At 31.5% G+C, this 9,408-nt stretch overlaps 1 pseudogene; it reads left to right on the top strand.

Moving 5' to 3' along the window:
* Nucleotides 1–8,238: 8,238 nt before the first annotated feature.
* On the top strand, nt 8,239–8,872 carry LOC149536431 (LOB domain-containing protein 4 pseudogene; annotated as a pseudogene).
* The last annotated feature ends 536 nt before the right edge of the window (nt 8,873–9,408 follow it).

The following is a 9,408-nucleotide window of genomic DNA, read 5'->3' on the forward strand; positions in this document are numbered from 1 at the left end:
AGTAGCATGCAAAGCTATTTGGTTAAGGAGGATCTTGACAAATGAAAGGCAAGAGGATGGAACCAGAATTTATTGTGACAACATTTCATCAATTCGTTGTCCAAGAATCCAGTCTTCCATGGGAGAAACAAGCATATAGAGATCAGATATCACTTCATCAGAGAGTTGGTGGAGAATAGCGATATCAAGATGGAATTTTGTAAGTCTGAACAACAACTAGTAGACATTTTTACCAAGCCATTAGGCATTAGAAGTTTTGTACATCTAAGAGAGTGTCTTGGTGTAGTTGATTTGGATTAGTAGTGATCCTTGTTTTTTTGGCTCAAGAAAAAGGGGGAGTGTTGGAATATTTATTGCACTTGACGTTTGTCCCTGGAGCCAAATTCTCACCTACCACCTAACAAATTACATAATGATCACAAAATTGAATATGGATAGGTGAGTTTTCAAATTTGGAAATGAGGGGAGAAATATTTTTGGTAGAAGACAAAAGGAATGTCATACATTAATTCAACTAGTTGAAGTTGAAGAAGATAAGAAGCTGCATAGTAGAGTAGAGAGGGAAGAAGTAAAGGAAGTGATCAACAAATCAAGTTGTAGAGATAGAAAGAAGTGTTTCATGCCTACAGTTGCACATGTTTCTTCTTGTCATTTTGTAAGTTCATAGTTTATTGGTTTTGTCTTGTGAAGTAGTGATTGATCTAGGCATTATTGTATGCAACCATTAGAGCTGCATGTTTAAAGCTTAAAGTTTGAAGTTTTACCAGTTTGAAGTTTTAGGGTTATTTTAGAGTTTTCTAGTTGAAGTTGAATGCTCCCAGATTTTGTAACAGTTTTAATCAAAGTTGAATAGAAAGCAAGAATGCATACCTGAATCCATTTTTCTTCCTCTATTTATTGCATTTGAGAAGTTTATTGTTGTATACTTCAAGCTTTAGCTCTCTAGTTTTAATGGTGGAAACATTCACGCTATGAGTCTGTCACTCGGTCTTGTCTTTGTTTGAATTTTTCTCTCTGTAATTATTGTCAAGCTTGCTCGACATCCACTTCTACCAAGCTCCACCCTATAGTGGTGGCCAAGCTCATTCATCATTGCTTACTGCCGAGCTCACTCGACATCAATTTGTGTTGAGCTACCCTTTGAGTGCTGAGTTCACTCGGCTCCTTCTTGTGTCAAGCTCACTTGGCACCCTCCTACCACTTGGCTCTTTCATGTGTTGAGCACAAAAATGGTACTCAACAATAGTTATTGCTAAGAAAATTTTTTAAAGTTGTGATTTTATTTTTACAAAAGAATCAAGAAACATAGGATTTTCAGTGCATGATCATTGACATGAGAGCTTTTTGTACCTTTTAAATAATATAGTCTATGCTATTAGAAATTTGATTTGGATTTTGAAGAGTAGATTTCAATGAATTGAAGATTTGGTTATTTCTGAATGATGTGTAAATGATTAGATGCATAGCTTAATAAAAAGTTGTTAGAAATATTGTTCTAAAATCATGTGTCTCGTAGTTAATCCACATTATAATAATTCATTTGAGTATCTAATTTGTGTTTTTTTTTAATATTGGAATTAAATGACTTGAGTGTGGGGAGTGCCATAGTGTTGGGAGAGTCATAGTGTTGAGAGTGTAAATTGGTGAATTTGGGTAACTCTTAACATTTGTCTTCAAACATTTGGTGCAACCACAAATACTACCTATAATTAGTATTTGAGTCTCTTTAAGTTGTTATTTCAAATTATAGATATTGTTTTGGTTATATCACATTTGGAGCACCCACAATTTTGTAAGATTCTCCATTCTCAATTATTGTTGCTACTCTTACATTCTCTGTAAATGTCTATAAGTAGATTTCCAGCTGTTGGGCTTGGCAGGAAAGAGAGAAAAATAGTTTTCCATGATTGCATGAGATAGAAAAAGGCCATGCCATGTGTTTCATTACAGACAAGAATCCATGGGTCTCTTTTTTGGCAATAGAGATAAAAATTTGGAGGTTATTCCATTCTTTGCACATCATGTGAAATTGACCAATGAACTCTAGTGGTAATGTTGAAAATATTCTTTCCATTCTCAATTTGTGATCTCTAGAATGAATAGGGTAGAGAAGATAATTGACACTGATACACAATATAATGGAACCATTTATATTACCATTCTTGTGAAAAATAAATCACATACTTTTAAAATTTTACTCGACACAAGAGGTTGTCAGAGTGATAGTTTGATCGGCACACAATGGCAACTGAGTGACAAGAAATATGTGTCAAGTGAACTCAGTACATGAAGGAGATGAAGCTCAGACACTAAGGGAAACTCAACGTAGAGTATGTCAAGTGAGCTTAGAAAACAAAAAGAACCGAGTGAACTCAGTGAGGACAGCCGAGAGAGACTTGGTGGACTCAATAAATACAACACATCTTGCACAAACTAAGTGACCTTTTAACAAACCTCCTATCTGAACTTTTCTACCATTAAAATGTAGAGAGCTTAAGGATTAAGCTTTCAAATATGAGCTTCTCAAATACAAAATACCATGCAATGATGAATAGAAGAAGGGGACCAAAAAAAAATTTATGCTTATTTGCTTGCTTGCTTTCTATTTAACTAGGTTAAAAACTATTACAAAATCTAGGCGCATTCGGCGTCGACCAAAAAGCACTAGAAACTTCAAACTAATAAAAATAAACTCAAACTTAAACTTATAGGACAAAAGGCTGCATACAATGAGCCTGAGGCAATCATTACTTCACAGGACAACAATACAAACTCATAGAGAAAAAGGAGATCAAGATTGTGCAACTGCAAATATTGTCTTTTTTCTGAACCTTCCTTCTATTCTCTGACCTCTAACTTGATTTGTTGATCATCTTCCTTGTTTGCTCTACACTTTCTAATCTCTTCTCTCTACTCTAATTGAATAAATCAGATTCATTCCATTTTGTTTTTTGGTAAAAGCCATTTTCATTCTCATTCCAAATTCAAACTCACCTACTGAGCTTAATGCTATCAGGAGGGTAGGTGCGCATTTGGCTCTAGGAGCAAATGACCAAATGCATTAAATTTCTAACACACCCCCTTTGTCCTGAGCCAAATAAAACAAATATCACTCCTGATACAAATCTACTACACCAAGACTCTCTCTTAGGTGTACAAAATTTTCAATGCCTAAAGGCTTAGTAAATATGTCTGCTAGCTACTGCCCAGATTTGCAAAATTTCATATTCTGAACTAGCTCCCTAATGAAGTGATATTTCATCTCTATATGTTTGCTTTTTCCATGGAATGCTAAAGTATTAGACTATGTAATTGAGAATATTTTTTCAAAAAAGATTGTGGTTTCATCCTCTTGCATTTCATTCAAAACTATCAAGATTCTTCTTAAATAAATGGCTTGACATGTTGTTGCATTAATTTCTATGTATTCAACCTTTTCTGTAGATTGAGCAACAATAGGTTGCTTCTTAAATGCCCATAAAATTATAACCAATCCCATGTGGAACATGTATCCAAAAGTTCTCTTCCTATCATCTTAACTTCTAGCCCAATCACTATCTATTTAACCAACTAACTTAAAATTATTATTTGCAGTATACAAAAATGCCAAATCCCTTGGTACCATTCATATACCTTAGAATCCTCTTTCCCATTTTCCAATGGGAATCCTTTGGTATTTCCTTAAATCTATAAATCAAACTTACTACATCCATCATATCTAGCTGAGTTACAATCAAATACATCAAACTTCCAACCATACTCTTATATAATGTTGGATCCACACTTTTGTTGCAATCTTTTTTGCTCAACTTCAGACCTATTTCTATCAGGGTTGCTTTGTTGTTTGCATTTTGAATCTCTCCAAAATTTTCATTTCATATTTTTCTTAAGGGACGAAGATGCCATCATGCATTTGTTTCACTTCTATGCCTAGAAAGTACTTCAAGAGACCTACGTCTATCACTTGAAATTCATTTTTCATGCCCTCTTTGAACTCACCAATTAGAAAATTATCATTTTTAGTGAAGATTAAATAATCTACATACAAGACAACAATCAATACATTACCATTTGTTGCCTTGATGTAAAGTGTTGGCTCACCATCGCTTTCTAAAACCATTGCCCATCAAATATGAGCCAATTGTGTCTTACCATGCCCTTAGAGCTTGCTTAAGCCTGTAAAGAGTTCTCTTTAATATATACACTTTGTGTTCCTCACCTAAAACTTCATAACCAAGTGGTTGCTCCACATAAATTTCTTCCTTCAATATACCATTCAAGAAGGTGGACTTCACATCCATTTGATATACCTTCCACTTGTCCTAGACTACAATTGTTATGACAACACATACGGTTTCCATTCTTGAAACTAAGGTATATGTCAAGCATCATAATCTCTGCAATACTACTACTTGTACCCCTTGACCACTAATTGTGCCTTATGCCTATCTATTTTTTCTTCAACATTGCACTTGGTCTTGTAAACCCATTTCATTCCAATTACTTATTTCTTGGGAGGAAAAGTAGTTAACTCCCATGTCTCATTTCTTTTAATAGCATCTATTTCCTCATCCATGGCATTACACCATTTCTCTTCATTCACATCTTCCTCAAAATAAATTGGATCACTTTGAGAAAATAATGAAAATTTAACACTCTCATTATAATCTTCCTCATAACTTTCATCTTGGTATATCTCCCTTAGACTCAATTTTTTTTGGCAATAGGGAGGCAAGAGTGGGATTTGAACTTTCATTATTGCTGCTACTACAATTTTGCATACTAGCTTGGGGTTGTCTTGATGTGCTTGGAGTTGTTTCTCAGCATGTTAAGGGCTTCTTGTAATTTTTCCTTTGTCTAAAATCTATGTTTGTTGCTCCATAATCTTGCTGATCACCAATGTCATCTTCTTCCTCTTCAATAGTAGGCACTTTATTTGAAGTGCTTGAGGATTTATCTATTGAGCCATCCCATGACTAATTTCCAAGAAACTCCACATCTCTAATTTTCAAGAAACTACTATTTTTGGCCATCATTGCTATTCTCCTATAGGTGGGATTACCAAGCCATCTCCATAGAATGAAAAATCCTCTTGAGTACTATTAAAACCAATGCCATGAATGTCCCTAGTCAAGTTTTCTCGAGTAACTTCTCTTCTTCCACAACATTAGGTCATCGATCCTACTACCCACCATCATTATATGAACTGGTACCAAGGTATAAAGTGACAAAGTTGGACATCTGAATGTCCTCCTTGAAAATGATCATGTATCCTTCTTTGATTATAGTGAGGGAATCTCTCCTTTGACACTTCCAAAATGGTCATGACCTATGACATTATGTGATAGAGGGTGTGTTTCATAGAAAACTCAGTAAGATCCCACTTCATGATGAAATATTTTCCCATTTATTTTCCTCTAGATGAACCGCAACACTTCATTAGTAAGAGGAAACTAGAAAGAATCAATCTTTGAGTCAAACTTATCAACAAAACTAACAAAATTTTTATGCCAAGATAAGCATTGCTTATGATTCCACTTAACAAAGTTACCAAGAAACAAAGGCCAAATCTTGCAAGCAAAACTACATTAAAAAAAATGCTCAAAGGATTCTAGACAATTACACAAAAAAGACATAATAGGTTGGTTGTCCAAAAGAAAAAGAAAATGACAAACAAAAAGTTTCTCACGAAACAATAGCCACTTAAAGAAAACCTTTTTGGGTTCAACATGCAAATGTCAAAACAAATCAAAGTCAAGTTGTATTTTCATTCATGACCAACTAAAACCCTAGGATTGATTGATTCTATTAATGATAGCCATATCATAATTTATCAAGTTATAGATCTTTTTGCAGGAATAGTTTTATAAAAAATTACCATCAATCCATTTCACCTAAACAATATATTAACTAGTTTTGAAGATTTTGAAAGGAAAGAACTTACCAACAACCTTTATTAATTAAAATCTAAGTTTTCTTTTGAGATGACCACTTCCTAAAGAACAAAAAAATTATTGAAGAGTGTGAGATGATAATTTTATTATTATTTATTAGTAGATTCAAACCCAAGACCTCTCAGATAAAGGCTCACAATCTACTATTGTACGCTCTTGCCTTATTCACCTATTTTATTTATGAATTAAAATAAAAAGTAATTGATAATTTATTTCAAGTATTATCTTGATTATTTATTTTGAAAAAAAATTGAATTAGGTGGATTTGATAGACATGCCCTATCATACTTTTTTTTTTTGATAATTTTCCTTTTCCATTATGAAAAATTATTAGTTTTCTTTGTTTTTGAAATAAGCTTTTAGCTTTTAATTTTAAATGTTTTTTTTACTAGTTTTTAATTTTTATAATTTATTTAACAAGCTATTATTTATTTATTATTTATTTAAACTTATTTTTAAAATTAATTTAGTTTATAATTTTTAAATTTAGTTTATCTTTAATTTTCAAAATTTATTTAATTTATAAACTTTCTTCCAAGTTAGGCTTGTCTAAAAGCCACAATCTAAAGTAATGATAGACATGGAGATACTTTACACTTGGATGTACTTTTGATAAACTATCAAGATCATTCTTTAGTCAGTAGAATAATAAGTCAAAACAATTTATAAAGAAAACAATAATTGTCATACTCATATACATAATAAATGGAGATTGTTTAAAATGATCATTTTATTCATGTGTAATAGATTGAATATAAAGTAATAACAATGTTTAGTTTATTTAAAATTATTGTTGTTGAATTTTATTTTATTATTCAAAATTTATTTTATTGACAAAAAAATATATTTGAAAGTAATATTATTTATAAATAAGATAAAATAAATAAAATTTTACCAAGAAAAACATGGTACAAAAATAATTGGCTTTCTGCCAACTAGAAAGCGATTCTTCTCTAGCAAGCAGATGTCAATATTAGCAAGGTTAGCAAGGTGTTTTTGGTCATTCCAAGTGCCATTGCTTCAAAAATGAGGACTTGGATTACTGTATAAGACCTATGATTTTTTATAGGATTTGCAGTTTCTACAGCAAACTCCTTGACTAAAATATTTAGTCACACCATTAAAAATATTTAGTCATGTATCTAAAATTAATTACATTCCACTATTTTTTTTTTTGACAATTGACAGATATAGGTGACTAAATGAGTGACTAATTTGATCACCAATCATAAGATTAGCCAAATAGAAATGATTAAATAATCCAACAAATAAACAAAGTCATTAGCCAAGAGGCTACTTCAGTCTCATAGGAGACGCCCCTTCAATCTGTGCAACAAAAAATCACCGTAAATCATGAATTAAAAATATATTAAAAATATATAAAAATATATATTAGAAACACTTATTGATTAAAAAAAAATTAGAACCGTTATAGCGTAACCGTTAAGCTGATTATGATGTGAGAGACAGATAAGTGAAGCAGCTTAGAAAAGTCCAATTAAGATTTAACATTTAAGATTGAAGTAGTCGAGAGGTCACAGTTATAATTGTTATCCAAACATAGCATACTATTTTTTTCCAAATCGATGGAAATGGGATGAGAGATCGGTTTTTGCTTATAAAGTAACCATTCCAATCTGTCTAGATTTGCAACGTTCTTGAGGTAAGACATTTTATTTCTTCTTCCTTTTCGATGAATATAGAAGCATATAGATTTGAATCTGATTGGAAACATTATCATAGATTTAGAGCTACAGGTTGGAGTCTGTGCTGAAGATTTTAGTGTGCATTCGGACAATTTTTTTATCAAAAAAATGGTTCTATAGGGTTTACCTTTCTCTCTAAATGAAATGTGTGTGTTTCTTGATTTGAAAGCACAAAACCTAAAGATTGTGAATGTTGACTGTTTGAGTTGTTTAAGAATTGTTGCATTCCATTGCAATGAATTTTTCAGTGACCAGTAGGTGAATAATGAATGGATGTTTCCTTAAATAGGTTTAATACTTGTAGCTATGCATCTTTTCCAATTTATGTGTGTAGTGATGATCAAGATCACTCATTTCTTGTTGCCTGGTGTACAACCATTTTCCAATTAGTTACTTTTAAAATTAGGAAGGTATATATCTCTATTTATCAAACACCATCAGATATATATTTGTTTATCAAACATGTTCATGTCGCCAATCGTTTTCATTTGCAACAAATTACTAGTTTTGGAAAGCGATATTTTATAGTCACACTCTCAAAATATTTACTTGAATGAATTATGTTCCAGTTGAATTGAATGTCACAAATTGATTATGCCTACGTAGCATGAAAGATTCAACAGAGAAAATGTGGAGAAAAATGCATTCTTGCTCCATATTTTCCACCAGACGAGCCTCAAAAATATTTATCTGTACACAAATTATTCGGGATGAAAAGCATTGTAGAAATTCTTCAGGTACAGATCAAATATTGTTTTTAAATTTTTCTATTTTATCTCAAAATGCCGCCTTTATCATATTTCCTTTCATCAGATTTAACATATTTTTTGCAAGAAGAATGGATAAATGGCAGAAACCCTTGACAAATTAGGGTAGAAAATAAGAAGCTTGATCGAATCCGTTGGTGACATTTTCTATTTTGAAATGTTAGGGAATTCTGATTGAGAAGAGAGGAGATGCTATAACAAGCATGGTCTATGAAGCGAAAATTCAAAGGGATGATCCAATCTACGGCTGCGCTGGCGCTATTTGTCGACTACAAAAGCAAATATTGCACCTTGAATTACAATTGGTAGCCATTAAAGCGGAGCTCCTCAATTCACAGTGTCTAACATTGATACTAGATTTTGTAATGACAGTGAAGTAGCAGGGACTGAATCGACTATATTCCACAATGAGAATGACTTCTTCTTTTTTCTTTTTGCAGGATGATGAAACTATTGGAAAAAGGAAATAGCTCTGTAAGAGTTCTGGTTAACTCAAACCATGTCTATATAAGGTACCAATTATTTAAATAATTAAATATTATTTTTTGTCAATAAACAAAAATATACTATTATTTATGTATTCCAACTTTTTAAATAATAGTAATAATTAAAATAGTAATATTGCTATCAAAATTCAATTGTATAGTTTAATCAATTCATTGACCCATTCTTATATTTACACTTACATGATTTCAACAATTTGTAAATTATTTTAAATAATATTCATAAAAAATAAATAAGTGATAATTTTAACTACATTTATAATATTTATAAATAGAATATATATTCAATTTATAAAACTGTATAATACTTAGATAGATTCTATCAATATTCACTTCATGTTACACAAATCATTTGAAAGAAAAATTCTAGAAAATGTGAAGTATATGTGAAGTAAAATTCAAACATATATCTATATATTATGATAGGTTTGATTATCAATTTGATTTAGGAGAGTGACTATAACTCAAAACATAGTCT

This window comes from Cupressus sempervirens, chromosome 10, assembly GCF_028749045.1.
Source record: "Cupressus sempervirens isolate cs-2001-9-10 chromosome 10, ASM2874904v1, whole genome shotgun sequence".
Lineage (NCBI taxonomy): Eukaryota > Viridiplantae > Streptophyta > Pinopsida > Cupressales > Cupressaceae > Cupressus > Cupressus sempervirens.